The following is a 17868-nucleotide window of genomic DNA, read 5'->3' as shown; positions in this document are numbered from 1 at the left end:
GTCCGACAAGGAGCGAGTTTACTTTTTTTAGACACAGACTTTGTAACAGGCTCTTCCCCTGGAAACACATATGTTGTAAATAAATATTTTGCCGTTTCCATCAACCTTATCACGTGATGTTCTATAACTGTTGTCTTGTACACTATCCATAGTGTAAGTCAGCTGGCTCGAGGAATGTTCATATAGTATTATCATTAAACAACATACCCTATGCAACAGTTATGTTGCTACCCAGACAAAACTATTTTTATATTCTATATTAAATGTAAACGATCTGTTTTTATTATAAATACAAAACCACCCTTTTAAGCGGTAATACCTATCACGCATTAAATAACATATATGAACAACCATGTGATTATAAAGTCTCACGTTGGTTCCTCCGTGCAACTTCATGCCTGACTTACATTTAACAGACTTAGATTCAAGTTGAAGTTTTTAGAGAGAGAGAATATTGTTTATTAAAGTGTCACATGTTATATACACTTCGTAATAAGATATATACAAAACAGTAAAATATAACATCCGGCCAAATATGACCTACGAGACACTATAAAACATATCAATCATAAAACTATTCAGTTGAAACAGAATAAAAAATACATACCTCGTGATGCAGGCGCGGAGCACGGCCGTGGGCGGTTTCAGTGAGGAGCGCACCAGTATGCCAGGATACAGGGCAACTGACTTCGAAAGTCCTAAGTTAAACAGTGCGCTCCCCCTTAACTCCCCCCACCGCGTTGCGCCGCCCCCGCTCCCCGAGTGCGTGCGTGCGTGCGTGCACACACACACACACCACGTCATACATACATACATACATACATACATACATACATACATACATACATACATACATACATACATACATACATACATACATACATACATACATACATACATACATACATACATACATACATACATACATACATACATACATACTTGGCTTAAAATGAAATTGCCTTCTTTTAACCATGTTGTAAATTGATTTGGCTAAAATACATTGGAGCGATTCTTCGTTCATAATAAAAATAAACTTTTCTAAACTACTCATATAATGAAATGTTTTATCTACAGAAGTTGCTTCTTTAGCTAAGTTGTATCTTAAATCATCATAAAATGGACATTCTATTAAAAAGTGACATTCATCTTCAACATAATTTACATGATCATTAGTAGGATTGGCGTGACAATATTTACAAGTCCTATCCAACAGTGGGGTAGGTGGCTTGGCGTAGCGGCCGGTCTCAACATGTAAAGGTAAAATACCACATCGAAAGGATGCTAAAAGTCTTCGATGATCTCTAAAACGTACATGACATAAATAAGGCTCAGCAGTAGGTGATGATTTGTACATTCTGTATGTGCGTAATTTATTGCCATTTGGATTATTCTTGTCATTCCAAAGCGCAGTATACCACATATCACAATCTTCAGCAGTTAAGAAACACTTTACACGGTCAACACACTGTTTAATGCTGTATCCACAATAAGGTAAATTTGACAAATTATAGTGAGCTAAAATGTTTACGATTTTTTTATCCCAGGAATGTGATCGGATTTTGGACCAATTATGAATGATAAGAGGGAGATGATGGGCCTGCATATTCTGAATTCTAAAATATAATCTAAAGCATTCAACGTGTTTTTAGATGTTTTCATAGAGCTGTCACAGCCGAACCAGATTCAATAATAGGTATTATTCACAGGTGGTCAGTAAGGCGGAAATCATCATGGGACTACAGGGTTATGGTCATGGTTAAAAAGCTTGCTATCACCAATAGAGGCCAGACTGTATATGATTTCTGTAATAACACAAGCCGGCCAGTGTTCCTTGATCAAGCATTGCAGGAGCTGGATAAGAAAGACAGAGAGAAGTGGTTTTCAGATCTATTTAATGATAAAAATAATTCAAATGGAAACAAGTTAAGAACTTATAGATTATTTCAACAAGACATTGAAACATGCCATTATGTTAAAATGTCTCTACCAAGGCAATATAGAAGTGTATTAGCATCTTTGCGTTGTGGTAACCTGCCAATTAATATAGAATGTGGAAGATATACCAAGCCCATCACTCCTCTTTCAGAAAGACTATGTACTCTCTGTGACAAGCAAGCCATAGAGGAGGAATTTCATTTTGTTGTAGAATGCAACTTCTATAAAGATATCAGACTATCTATATTTAACACAGCTAAAATACAAGAAACAAATTTCACTGAATTTTCAAATTTTGAAAAGTTTCTGTGGCTTCTTAAAAATGACAACATTCAGTACCAGTTATCTAAATGTTTGCACACTGAGTACAGCAAAAGGCGTTTGTGCTTATCCAAACTACCATAATTTAAAAATATCTGTTTTTAGTGAACAATATCCTTAGGTATAATTCTATGTTCATATGTTGTACATTATCGGTGAAAGAATGTGATTAAGCAGATTAGTAGTTTGTGCTTATCCAAACTACCATAATATAATAATATCTTTTTTTAGTGAACAATATCCTTAGGTATAATTCTATGTTCATATGTTGTACATTACCGGTGCGAGAATGTGATTAAGCAGATTAGTAGTTTGTGCTTATCCAAACTACCATAATATAATAATATCTGTTTTTAGTTAACAATATCCTTATGTATAATTCTGTGTTCATATGTTGTATATTATTTGTGAGAGAAGGTGACTAAGTAGAAATTTTGAAATACGACAGACTGACCAAGGGGATTTGGGATAATCAGAATGACTGGATTAAAGTATATGCATGACTGTGTGACATGGTGTGACTTGGGGCGTATACGGGTGTGTGCTAGGAAGGGTGGGCAGATTGAATACAGAATGGTTGATTGACACGGTTGAACTTGTGCATGATTGAATGTGTGGGGGTCATATTCAATAATGCGTGTAATTGAGGGACCGAGTTGGATTTCTGTGACTCGCTGATCTGGGACATGTATAATGTGTGTGTGTGTGTGTGTGTGTGTGTGTGTGTGTGTGTGTGTGTGTGTGTGTGTGTGTGTGTGTGTGTGTGTGTGTGTGTGTGTGTGTGTGTGTGTGTGTGTGTGTGTGTGTGTGTGTGTGTGTGTGTGTGTGTGTGTGTGTGTGTGTGTGTGTGTGCTAAGGTGTGTGTGTGTGCTAAGGTGTGTGTGTGTGCTAAGGTGTGTGTGTGTGCTAAGGTGTGTGTGTGTGTGTGTGTGTGCTAAGGTGTGTGAACTGGTGACTAGGTTGATCTTGCATGAGAGTATATGTCCGTGTGTCTGTGGAGTGGGGCGGGGGGAGGGGTTTGCTGTATACATATGAAGATATTGTTAGTTATAATATTTTATTTATGTATTTTATTGATTGTATAATTTTAGGTGTCTTTTAGGCCAGTAATGGCCAGGTGTATTATGTACACATGACACATTAATAAACTATATTCTTCTTATTATTATTATTGTTCTTTCACCACAGTTACGCTTCTCCAAATTTAGAAAGAAGCTGTGTACACAGTGTTCTTGCGAGTTACAATTACGCGTCCGGTTTGGCGGCACCTTCAAAGAGTGGACATATGGTTGCTCGTTCAGGTAGCTATAATTACCCTCTCTATAATGCAATATCGTATTATCCATTTGTAATGAATGATAGTAACACTTAATCGGATTGGATTCAGTTAAATCTACATTTCTCAAGGTCTCTAACATCGAGATTTGAAATATCTTTCATGTAAATACCTACTTTGTCATGTGACTTGTATATATTCGTGTATATTCAGAATCGTACCTTCGCACAATGTCTTTGCACAATGGCACAAGCAACGTGGTCTCTTTCTGTAAAAAATAGCACTCTTTATATCAGCCACAGCAAAGATCCCGAACCACGTGCAGTCAGCAGAGTTACAGCGTCTGGTTACCGTCTTGCAGTTACGATACAGGTAAGACGTCAAAATATTTATTGTTTTATTTCTGGAAACGCCGACCCTAGAACGTGGAACGGTTATTTCATATAACAACAACCAAATAACAACCTGTACTCCAAACAGTGAATGTTAGGCTTTGCTGCCATGCGAAACGCGTTTTGTAAGAGTCTAATTTTAGTGTATTTATTTCTACCACTTTTGCTAAAAAAATACGCAAACAAACTAATCTGAAAAGGAGATATCTCCATCCCCTGTGGTGTTATTGCGACTTGTATACTGTCTACATGTACATTAGGCAACTTATTGTAGCTGTATGGCGACACTTGTAGTGTAGCTATGTGACCATGAATTTGCCTGTGGTGATCAGTGAAAGTGAAAACACGGAAAATTACAAAATACCAATCCATGCAGTATTTTGATAATTTACATGCGAGTTTTCTATCATTTATAACGTTAGAAATATTTAGATAAAAATAACTTTATAGACCCAATGTTTATTAATATAACAAATTGTTGTATTAATGTTTTCCTAAAATAAACATATATATCATCTTCTCTTATTGCCCCATCAAAGCTGGTGCTGAGATAATTTAGAATACCCAAACGACGCATATTGTACGGGCCGTGCCGCCAGACTTGCTGCCAACTTGGCAATTAAATATCCTCGGGTATTGTCACTTCATACGGTGATACATAGTCTCGCGCACGTGGTCGGTGGGTATTGTCTATCAGCGCCACGATCACGTGATCGTTTTGTTAATTACACTGTGTTACGGTCTCGCCGATCCTAAACTTTCAAAGCCTTCAATAAAATTTATGAGGTCATTATCTTATCTTTATTCCGACTGAATCATCCTTTATTTCAGACGCCCCCTCACACACACACACACACTCCCAATGCAAAGTCACTGAGGCTTGACCGTTACCAATTAACAGCTGTCAATTAAACAGTTCGCATCTCAGTAGTATGTTATCGAATATATTGAAAACCGTGAGCGTGCTACTTTGGCGAGGGGGGGGGGGGGGGGGGGGGGGGGTTAAGGAGGATGTTGGTTGTTCACAAGGTCACTCGACAAACAGAATGTATACGGGTATTTCAATAATTGTATGATATATTTAGTCCTTGGGCAGCCCCAATCTCAAAACAACAATAAAATCCTAATTCTCACCGACTCCCTTAGTGGACTAAAAGCCCTCCAAAACAAAATTACCAAAAACGACCTAAATTAATAAACCAAATACTTAAAAGCTCAGACGACCTAACAAAAGCAGGCAAACAAATAACCTTCTTGTGGATCCCCGCCCACGTAGGAATTTACGGCAACGAAAGCGCCGATAAAGCAGCTTAATTATCTCTCAAAATACCAGTAATAAGCCTAAACCTACCCATCTCAAAAGCAGAAATTAAAAGTGTATACAAACAAAAAATAACCAAAAAATGGCATAATCAATATCAAAACTAAAATAGCCAAATCAAAAAAGTGCTCAGAAAACCACTAGCCAAACCTAAAATCCTACACCCCTCTAAAAAAATTGACAGATTTATTACAGAACTCCAAACAGGACACACGAACCTAAATAAACACCTAAAAAAACACCACAGGCAACTGCCCCCACTGCAAACAACCCGAAACCACAGAACACGCACTCATCCACTGCACCCACTACCAAACACACAGAACCACACTACAAACCACCCTCAATCTAAATAAGGTTCCTACTCTAGATGAAATACTAAACCCTCAAAATAAACTAGAAAACTTCAAGGCCCTAGGCGTATTCCTAATCAAAACAGACCTAATTAAGCGCATCTAAAAACTAATTAATCTACCAATCCAAAATCCAATAAACATACAAACACCCACCTCACCCGGCTCCCTTAGTTCCCTCCTCCACCCACCTCGGCATTTATTCCAAATTTAAAAATTCCAAAACTTCAATATAAGCAACCCCTAAAAGCCCCCTCTTGGGTTGCACACATCACTTTCACCCTTTTCGGAATACAATAAATGGTCCGGCCAGACCCGTGTGCGAAATACGCTACAGTCGGAAAGCGCACGTTAAATCTTCTATATCAGTCAGTCAGACCCCAGTGTTTCATATCATTTTCCCACCAAACTAAAAAAGAATAACCCCCAACTGGATATGTCAAGCGAACTAATTTTCGTTTCGTCTGTCGATTCATATTTTGGAAATTCAAGGGGAACCACTCCAGCTTATGCAGCACACACATTTGGGAAGGTTGCTTCATTAATAATAATACTTCTTACCATGGTTTCACAGTCGTTTGGAACTTTTTTAAGATCTGACACCAGATTATGCTGTCCGAAAATTTATCTATTTTTTTTTAGTGGAGACATAGACTAGGCTAGCTTTACACTAAGTCTTGTACCAGGCTGGCCCCTCTGGGTAGTAGGTCTGGTCTCTCCTTTGTCCTTGGACCCCCTTTCCGATCATAAGGGTTGAGTATCCCTTGCCAATGAAACACGTGTTTACCATCCTGTTTACCTTAGAGCACCCATTTACGACACATGGGGTTAGTTTTGAGTTCGGTTATGGTTTAGAAGTCTCTTGATATAAACATATTTATTTCCATAAAGTGGAGGGATTGGCAGACAAGCAAATTTTGCTTATCTGAATGCCTCTCCCAAACATGATACATAAGTCTCTTTTAACGAATTAATCCAATGTAATTTTCGCAGTATACTCATCCTTATATAATTTTCAGCTTCATGACAGTGTGAACATTGAGTGCCCCCTACACAAGTATGCAGTCACTGACAACTTATGGAGTGACCTGTACAAAACGGAAGATGCAGACGACTAGTACAAGCACGCACGCACACACACACACACACACACACACACACACACACACACACACACACACACAATTATCTTGGACGCGACATTCAACCCAATTTCAACTCACCTCACTTATCTTACTTTGTGTCTAAAGCTTGTGGAATGTGTTAATTACTGAAATGAAAAGCATTTTAATGGTTTTTTCCTATCTTTTCAGAATATGTGCACGTAGCTTTCAATGACCAGACGGAAAAAAGAATTCATTTCAAGTATGTTGAGAAGAAAACGTAAGTAAAGCACACTATTTACATTCATAATACATTTTATTCCGCAGGCTCTATTGTAAAGTTAAACTCTAGCTGCGTATAGGCTGCCATTATCCATTATATTAGACACTATGGATCCACTCATCTATACATCTATTTTCTTTTGTGACAGGACCCATCTCTGAAAAAATCACCTCACCCAAGAAATGAGAATGAAAAGTGCAAAGTCTCCCAAGGAATTGTCTTGTAATAAAGCATGTGAATAAATAATTTTTTGAAATATCTCACGAAATTAGTTTTATTTTTTTGCTTGAAATCATGTGAACTAAAAATGTTTGTTTTGAGGAAAAAGGTCATTTGAAGCAAGTCCAGGTTAAACTATCCAATGATTGAATCTTATTTCTCCTGAATTAAAATAATTCTGCTAAATATTACTGCAGAAAAAAATTCTGCCAGAAATTTCTGTAGAAAAAAAATAATTCTGCCAGAAATTTCTGCAGTAATGCATTTTCTGAGCCAATTTTTGAGCTTATGAACATGTGAACACACTGGGACACATTATTTGGATTCGTCTCCTCGAGAGCTTTCCAGTGATATAAAACATGTTTTTGTTGCTCGCTTCCTTCTGTGTGGTCAAGTTCGGACTCCTGGCCATTCCTAAGTTGTCCCGCCCTGCCTTAGTTGCATTCTTACATGGTCGACCCTCATAAAAAAAGTTGGCGCAATTGCATAAAAAATGATGACTTGAGGCCGCACTATAAATACATCAGCGATTCGAACTTTTTCACATGCATGACTTTTACTCGATGAGTGCTATTCTTAAAAGTATAAGTTTCAGAATAAAAATATTTGGTGTGTGGATGCATTCTTACATGGTCGACCGTCATGGAAAAAGTTGGCGCAATTGCATCAAAAATGATGACTTGAGGCCGCACTATAAATGCATCAGCGATTCGAACTTTTTCACATGCATGACTTTTACGCCATGAGAGCTATTCACAAAAGTATTAGTTTCAGAATAAAAATATTTGGTGTGTGGATGCATTCTTACATGGTCGACCCTCATGAAAAAAGTTGGCGCAATTGCATAAAAAATGATGACTTGAGGCCGCACTATAAATACATCAGCGATTCGAACTTTTTCACATGCATCACTTTTACGCCATGAGAGCTATTCTCAAAAGTATAAGTTTCAGAATAAAAATATTTGGTGTGTGGATGCATTCTTACATGGTCGACCCTCATGAAAAATATTGGCGCATTTGCATCAAAAATGATGACTTGAGGCCGCACTATAAATACATCAGCGATTCGAACTTTTTCACATGCATGACTTTTACGCCATGAGAGCTATTCTGAAAAGTATTAGTTTTAGAATAAAAATATTTGGTGTATGGTTGCATTCTTACATGGTCGACCCTCATAGAAGAAGTTGGCGCAATTGCATCAAAAATGATGACTTGAGGCCGCACTATAAATACATCAGCGATTCGAACTTTTTCACATGCATGACTTTTACTCGATGAGTGCTATTCTCAAAAGTGTTAGTTTCAGAATAAAAATATTTGGTGTGTGGATGCATTCTTACATGGTGGACCCTCATGAAAAAAATGGCGCAATTGCTTCAAAAATGATGACTTGAGGCCGCACTATAAATACATCAGCGATTCGAACTTTTTCACATGCATCACTTTTACGCCATGAGAGCTATTCACAAAAGTATTAGTTTCAGAATAAAAATATTTGGTGTGTGGATGCATTCTTACATGGTCTACCCTCATGAAAAAAGTTGGCGCAATTGCATCAAAAATGATGACTTCAGGCCGCACTATAAATACATCAGCGATTCGAACTTTTTCACATGCATGACTTTTACGCCATGAGAGCTATTCACAAAAGTATTAGTTTCAGAATAAAAATATTTGGTGTGTGGATGCATTCTTACATGGTCGACCCTCATGAAAAAAGTTGGCGCAATTGCATAAAAAATGATGACTTGAGGCCGCACTATAAATACATCAGCGATTCGAACTTTTTCACATGCATGACTTTTACGCCGTGAGAGCTATTCTCAAAAGTATAAGGTTTCAGAATAAAAATATTTGGTGTGTGGATGCATTCTTACATGGTCGACCGTCATGGAAAAAGTTGGCGCAATTGCATCAAAAATGATGACTTGAGGCCGCACTATAAATACATCAGCGATTCGAACTTTTTCACATGCATGACTTTTACGCCATGAGAGCTATTCTCAAAAGTATAAGTTTCAGAATAAAAATAATTGGTGTGTGGATGCATTCTTACATGGTCTACCCTCATGAAAAAAGTTGGCGCAATTGCATAAAAAATGATGACTTGAGGCCGCACTATAAATACATCAGCGATTCGAACTTTTTCACATGCATGACTTTTACTCGATGAGTGCTATTCTCAAAAGTGTTAGTTTCAGAATAAAAATATTTGGTGTGTGGATGCATTCTTACATGGTCGACCCTCATGAAAAAAATGGCGCAATTGCTTCAAAAATGATGACTTGAAGCCGCACTATAAATACATCAGCGATTCGAACTTTTTCACATGCATGACTTTTACGCCATGAGAGCTATTCTCAAAAGTATAAGTTTCAGAATAAAAATATTTGGTGTGTGGATGCATTCCTACATGGTCGACCCTCGTGAAAAATATTGGCGCATTTGCATAAAAAATGATCACATGAGGTTGCACTATAAATACATCAGCGATTCGACCTTTTTCACATGCATGACTTTTACGCCATGAGAGCTATTCTCAAAAGTGTAAGTTTCAGAATAAAAATATTTGGTGTGTGGATGCATTCTTACATGGTCGACCGTCATGGAAAAAGTTGGCGCAATTGCATAAAAAATGATGACTTGAGGCCGCACTATAAATACATCAGCGATTCGAACTTTTTCACATGCATGACTTTTACGCCATGAGAGCTATTCTCAAAAGTATTAGTTTTAGAATAAAAATATTTGGTGTATGGTTGCATTCTTACATGGTCGACCCTCATATAAAAAGTTGGCGCAATTGCATAAAAAATGATGACTTGAGGCCGCACTATAAATACATCAGCGATTCGAACTTTTTCACATGCATGACTTTTACGCCATGAGAGCTATTCTCAAAAGTATTAGTTTCAGAATAAAAATATTTGGTGTGTGGATGCATTCTTACATTGTCGACCCTCATGAAAAAAGTTGGCGCAATTGCATAAAAAATGATGACTTGAGGCCGCACTATAAATACATCAGCGATTCGAACTTTTTCACATGCATGACTTTTACGCCGTGAGAGCTATTCTCAAAAGTATAAGGTTTCAGAATAAAAATATTTGGTGTGTGGATGCATTCTTACATGGTCGACCGTCATGGAAAAAGTTGGCGCAATTGCATAAAAAATGATGACTTGAGGCCGCACTATAAATACATCAGCGATTCGAACTTTTTCACATGCATGACTTTTACTCGATGAGTGCTATTCTCAAAAGTGTTAGTTTCAGAATAAAAATATTTGGTGTGTGGATGCATTCTTACATGGTCGACCCTCATGAAAAAAATGGCGCAATTGCTTCAAAAATGATGACTTGAGGCCGCACTATAAATACATCAGCGATTCGAACTTTTTCACATGCATGACTTTTACGCCATGAGAGCTATTCTCAAAAGTATAAGTTTCAGAATAAAAATATTTGGTGTGTGGATGCATTCCTACATGGTCGACCCTCGTGAAAAATATTGGCGCATTTGCATAAAAAATGATCACATGAGGTTGCACTATAAATACATCAGCGATTCGAACTTTTTCACATGCATGACTTTTACGCCATGAGAGCTATTCTCAAAAGTGTAAGTTTCAGAATAAAAATATTTGGTGTGTGGATGCATTCTTACATGGTCGACCGTCATGGAAAAAGTTGGCGCAATTGCATAAAAAATGATGACTTGAGGCCGCACTATAAATACATCAGCGATTCGAACTTTTTCACATGCATGACTTTTACGCCATGAGAGCTATTCTCAAAAGTATAAGTTTCAGAATAAAAATATTTGGTGTGTGGATGCATTCTTACATGGTCGACCCTCATGAAAATTTTTGGCGCAATTGCATCAAAAATGATGACTTGAGGCCGCACTATAAATACATCAGCGATTCGAACTTTTTCACATGCATGACTTTTACGCAATGAGAGCTATTCTCAAAAGTATTAGTTTTAGAATTAAAATATTTGGTGTATAGTTGCATTCTTACATGGTCGACCCTCATGAATAAAGTTGGCGCAATTGCATAAAAATTTCATGACTTGAGGCCGCACTATAAATACATCAGCGATTCGAACTTTTTCACATGCATCACTTTTACGCGATGAGAGCTATTCTCAAAAGTGTATGTTTCAGAATAAAAATATTTGGTGTGTGGATGCATTCTTACATGGTCGACCGTCATGGAAAAAGTTGGCGCAATTGCATAAAAAATGATGACTTGAGGCCGCACTATAAATACATCAGCGATTCGAACTTTTTCACATGCATGACTTTTACGCCATGAGAGCTATTCTCAAAAGTATAAGTTTCAGAATAAAAATATTTGGTGTGTGGATGCATTCTTACATGGTCGACCCTCATGAAAAAAGTTGGCGCAATTGCTTCAAAAATGATGACTTGAGGCCGCACTATAAATACATCAGCGATTCGAACTTTTTCACATGCATGTCTTTTACGCCATGAGAGCTATTCTCAAAAGTATAAGTTTCAGAATAAAAATATTTGGTGTGTGGATGCATTCTTACATGGTCGACCCTAATGAAAAATATTGGCGCAATTGCATAAAAAATGATGACTTGAGGCCGCACTATAAATACATCAGCGATTCGAACTTTTTCACATGCATGACTTTTACGCAATGAGAGCTATTCTCAAAAGTATTAGTTTCAGAATAAAAATATTTGGTGTGTGGATGCATTCTTACATGGTGGACCCTCATGAAAAATATTGGCGCAATTGCATAAAAAATGATGACTTGAGGCCGCACTATAAATACATCAGCGATTCGAACTTTTTCACATACATGAATTTTACGCCATGAGAGCTATTCTCAAAAGTATTAGTTTTAGAATAAAAATATTTGGTGTATAGTTGCATTCTTACATGGTCGACCCTCATAAAAAAAGTTGGCGCAATTGCTTCAAAAATGATGACTTGAGGCCGCACTATAAATACATCAGCGATTCGAACTTTTTCACATGCATGTCTTTTACGCCATGAGAGCTATTCTCAAAAGTATAAGTTTCAGAATAAAAATATTTGGTGTGTGGATGCATTCTTACATGGTCGACCCTCATGAAAAAAGTTGGCGCAATTGCATCAAAAATGATGACTTGAGGCCGCACTATAAATACATCAGCGATTCGAACTTTTTCACATGCATGACTTTTACGCCATGAGAGCTATTCTCAAAAGTATTAGTTTCAGAATAAAAATATTTGGTGTGTGGATGCATTCTTACATGGTCGACCCTCATGAAAAACGTTGGCGCAATTGCTTCAAAAATGATGACTTGAGGCCGCACTATAAATGCATCAGCGATTCGAACTTTTTCACATGCATGTCTTTTACGCCATGAGAGCTATTCTCAAAAGTATAAGTTTCAGAATAAAAATATTTGGTGTGTGGATGCATTCTTACATGGTCGACCCTAATGAAAAAAGTTGGCGCAATTGCATCAAAAATGATGACTTGAGGCCGCACTATAAATACATCAGCGATTCGAACTTTTTCACATGCATGACTTTTACGCCATGAGAGCTATTCTCAAAAGTGTAAGTTTCAGAATAAAAATATTTGGTGTGTGGATGCATTCTTACATGGTCGACCGTCATGGAAAAAGTTGGCGCAATTGCATAAAAAATGATGACTTGAGGCCGCACTATAAATACATCAGCGATTCGAACTTTTTCACATGCATCACTTTTACGCCATGAGAGCTATTCTCAAAAGTATTAGTTTCAGAATAAAAATATTTGGTGTATAGTTGCATTCTTACATGGTCGACCCTCATGAAAACAGTTGGCGCAATTGCATAAAAAATGATGACTTGAGGCCGCACTATAAATACATCAGCGATTCGAACTTTTTCACATGCATGACTTTTACGCCATGAGAGCTATTCTGAAAAGTATAAGTCTCAGAATAAAAATATTTGGTGTGTGGATGCATTCTTACATGGTCGACCCTCATGGAAAAGTTGGCGCAATTGCATAAAAAATGATCATGACTTGAGGCCGCACTATAAATACATCAGCGATTCGAACTTTTTCACATGCATGACTTTTACGCCATGAGAGCTATTCTCAAAAGTGTAAGTTTCAGAATAAAAATATTTGGTGTGTGGATGCATACTTACATGGTCGACCCTCATGAAAAAAGTTGGTGCAATTGCTTCAAAAATGATGACTTGAGGCCGCACTATAAATGCATCAGCGATTCGAACTTTTTCACATGCATGTCTTTTACGCCATGAGAGCTATTCTCAAAAGTATAAGTTTCAGAATAAAAATATTTGGTGTGTGGATGCATTCTTACATGGTCGACCCTAATGAAAAAAGTTGGCGCAATTGCATAAAAAATGATGACTTGAGCCCGCACTATAAATACATCAGCGATTCGAACTTTTTCACATGCATGACTTTTACGCCATGAGAGCTATTCTCAAAAGTGTAAGTTTCAGAATAAAAATATTTGGTGTGTGGATGCATTCTTACATGGTCGACCGTCATGGAAAAAGTTGGCGCAATTGCATAAAAAATGATGACTTGAGGCCGCACTATAAATACATCAGCGATTCGAACTTTTTCACATGCATCACTTTTACGCCATGAGAGCTATTCTCAAAAGTATTAGTTTCAGAATAAAAATATTTGGTGTATAGTTGCATTCTTACATGGTCGACCCTCATGAAAACAGTTGGCGCAATTGCATAAAAAATGATGACTTGAGGCCGCACTATAAATACATCAGCGATTCGAACTTTTTCACATGCATGACTTTTACGCCATGAGAGCTATTCTGAAAAGTATAAGTCTCAGAATAAAAATATTTGGTGTGTGGATGCATTCTTACATGGTCGACCGTCATGGAAAAAGTTGGCGCAATTGCATAAAAAATGATGACTTGAGGCCGCACTATAAATACATCAGCGATTCGAACTTTTTCACATGCATCACTTTTACGCCATGAGAGCTATTCTCAAAAGTGTAAGTTTCAGAATAAAAATATTTGGTGTGTGGATGCATTCTTACATGGTCGACCGTCATGGAAAAAGTTGGCGCAATTGCATAAAAAATGATGACTTGAGGCCGCACTATAAATACATCAGCGATTCGAACTTTTTCACATGCATGACTTTTACGCCATGAGAGCTATTCTCAAAAGTATTAGTTTCAGAATAAAAATATTTGGTGTGTGGATGCATTCTTACATGGTCGACCCTCATGAAAAAAGTTGGCGCAATTGCTTCAAAAATGATGACTTGAGGCCGCACTATAAATACATCAGCGATTCGAACTTTTTCACATGCATCACTTTTACGCCATGAGAGCTATTCTCAAAAGTATAAGTTTCAGAATAAAAATATTTGGTGTGTGGATGCATTCTTACATGGTCGACCCTCATGAAAACAGTTGGCGCAATTGCATAAAAAATGATGACTTGAGGCCGCACTATAAATACATCAGCGATTCGAACTTTTTCACATGCATCACTTTTACGCCATGAGAGCTATTCTCAAAAGTATAAGTCTCAGAATAAAAATATTTGGTGTGTGGATGCATTCTTACATGGTCGACCCTCATGGAAAAGTTGGCGCAATTGCATAAAAAATGATCATGACTTGAGGCCGCACTATAAATACATCAGCGATTCGAACTTTTTCACATGCATGACTTTTACGCGATGAGAGCTATTCTCAAAAGTGTAAGTTTCAGAATAAAAATATTTGGTGTATAGTTGCATTCTTACATGGTCGACCCTCATGAAAACAGTTGGCGCAATTGCATAAAAAATGATGACTTGAGGCCGCACTATAAATACATCAGCGATTCGAACTTTTTCACATGCATGACTTTTACGCCATGAGAGCTATTCTGAAAAGTATAAGTCTCAGAATAAAAATATTTGGTGTGTGGATGCATTCTTACATGGTCGACCCTCATGGAAAAGTTGGCGCAATTGCATAAAAAATGATCATGACTTGAGGCCGCACTATAAATACATCAGCGATTCGAACTTTTTCACATGCATGACTTTTACGCGATGAGAGCTATTCTCAAAAGTGTAAGTTTCAGAATAAAAATATTTGGTGTGTGGATGCATTCTTACATGGTCGACCGTCATGGAAAAAGTTGGCGCAATTGCATAAAAAATGATGACTTGAGGCCGCACTATAAATACATCAGCGATTCGAACTTTTTCACATGCATGACCTTTACGCCATGAGAGCTATTCTCAAAAGTATTAGTTTCAGAATAAAAATATTTGGTGTGTGGATGCATTCTTACATGGTCGACCCTAATGAAAAAAGTTGGCGCAATTGCTTCAAAAATGATGACTTGAGGCCGCACTATAAATACATCAGCGATTCGAACCTTTTCACATGCAACACTTTTACGCCATGAGAGCTATTCTCAAAAGTATAAGTTTCAGAATAAAAATATTTGGTGTGTGGATGCATTCTTACATGGTCGACCCTCATGGAAAAAGTTGGCGCAATTGCATAAAAAATGATGACTTGAGGCCGCACTATAAATACATCAGCGATTCGAACTTTTTCACATGCATCACTTTTACGCCATGAGAGCTATTCTCAAAAGTATTAGTTTCAGAATAAAAATATTTGGTGTATAGTTGCATTCTTACATGGTCGACCCTCATGAAAACAGTTGGCGCAATTGCATAAAAAATGATGACTTGAGGCCGCACTATAAATACATCAGCGATTCGAACTTTTTCACATGCATGACTTTTACGCCATGAGAGCTATTCTCAAAAGTATAAGTCTCAGAATAAAAATATTTGGTGTGTGGATGCATTCTTACATGGTCGACCCTCATGGAAAAGTTGGCGCAATTGCATAAAAAATGATCATGACTTGAGGCCGCACTATAAATACATCAGCGATTCGAACTTTTTCACATGCATGACTTTTACGCCATGAGAGCTATTCTCAAAAGTGTAAGTTTCAGAATAAAAATATTTGGTGTATAGTTGCATTCTTACATGGTCGACCCTCATGAAAACAGTTGGCGCAATTGCATAAAAAATGATGACTTGAGGCCGCACTATAAATACATCAGCGATTCGAACTTTTTCACATGCATCACTTTTACGCCATGAGAGCTATTCTCAAAAGTATAAGTCTCAGAATAAAAATATTTGGTGTGTGGATGCATTCTTACATGGTCGACCCTCATGGAAAAGTTGGCGCAATTGCATAAAAAATGATCATGACTTGAGGCCGCACTATAAATACATCAGCGATTCGAACTTTTTCACATGCATGACTTTTACGCGATGAGAGCTATTCTCAAAAGTGTAAGTTTCAGAATAAAAATATTTGGTGTGTGGATGCATTCTTACATGGTCGACCGTCATGGAAAAAGTTGGCGCAATTGCATAAAAAATGATGACTTGAGGCCGCACTATAAATACATCAGCGATTCGAACTTTTTCACATGCATGACTTTTACGCCATGAGAGCTATTCTCAAAAGTATTAGTTTCAGAATAAAAATATTTGGTGTGTGGATGCATTCTTACATGGTCGACCCTAATGAAAAAAGTTGGCGCAATTGCATAAAAAATGATGACTTGAGGCCGCACTATAAATACATCAGCGATTCGAACTTTTTCACATGCATCACTTTTACGCCATGAGAGCTATTCTCAAAAGTATAAGTTTCAGAATAAAAATATTTGGTGTGTGGATGCATTCTTACATGGTCGACCCTCATGGAAAAAGTTGGCGCAATTGCATAAAAAATGATGACTTGAGGCCGCACTATAAATACATCAGCGATTCGAACTTTTTCACATGCATCACTTTTACGCCATGAGAGCTATTCTCAAAAGTATTAGTTTCAGAATAAAAATATTTGGTGTATAGTTGCATTCTTACATGGTCGACCCTCATGAAAACAGTTGGCGCAATTGCATAAAAAATGATGACTTGAGGCCGCACTATAAATACATCAGCGATTCGAACTTTTTCACATGCATCACTTTTACGCCATGAGAGCTATTCTCAAAAGTATTAGTTTCAGAATAAAAATATTTGGTGTGTGGATGCATTCTTACATGGTCGACCGTCATGGAAAAAGTTGGCGCAATTGCATAAAAAATGATGACTTGAGGCCGCACTATAAATACATCAGCGATTCGAACTTTTTCACATGCATGACTTTTACGCCATGAGAGCTATTCTCAAAAGTATTAGTTTCAGAATAAAAATATTTGGTGTGTGGATGCATTCTTACATGGTCGACCCTAATGAAAAAAGTTGGCGCAATTGCTTCAAAAATGATGACTTGAGGCCGCACTATAAATACATCAGCGATTCGAACTTTTTCACATGCATCACTTTTACGCCATGAGAGCTATTCTCAAAAGTATAAGTTTCAGAATAAAAATATTTGGTGTGTGGATGCATTCTTACATGGTCGACCCTCATGGAAAAAGTTGGCGCAATTGCATAAAAAATGATGACTTGAGGCCGCACTATAAATACATCAGCGATTCGAACTTTTTCACATGCATCACTTTTACGCCATGAGAGCTATTCTCAAAAGTATTAGTTTCAGAATAAAAATATTTGGTGTATAGTTGCATTCTTA

General features: G+C 37.4%; 1 long non-coding RNA gene across 1 annotated transcript; it reads left to right on the top strand.

Moving 5' to 3' along the window:
* Positions 1-3561: 3561 nt before the first annotated feature.
* On the top strand, positions 3562-7245 carry LOC125372430. Its single transcript, XR_007218133.1, has 3 exons — positions 3562-3907; positions 6915-6984; positions 7136-7245. It is a non-coding gene; the product is annotated as an uncharacterized LOC125372430 (long non-coding RNA).
* The last annotated feature ends 10623 nt before the right edge of the window (positions 7246-17868 follow it).

Source organism: Haliotis rufescens, unplaced genomic scaffold (assembly GCF_023055435.1).
Source record: "Haliotis rufescens isolate VD_foot unplaced genomic scaffold, xgHalRufe1.0.p SCAF_4, whole genome shotgun sequence".
NCBI lineage: Eukaryota > Metazoa > Mollusca > Gastropoda > Lepetellida > Haliotidae > Haliotis > Haliotis rufescens.
The sequence above is the reverse complement of the archived record's forward strand: the minus strand, read 5'-3'. Positions and strand labels throughout refer to the sequence as shown.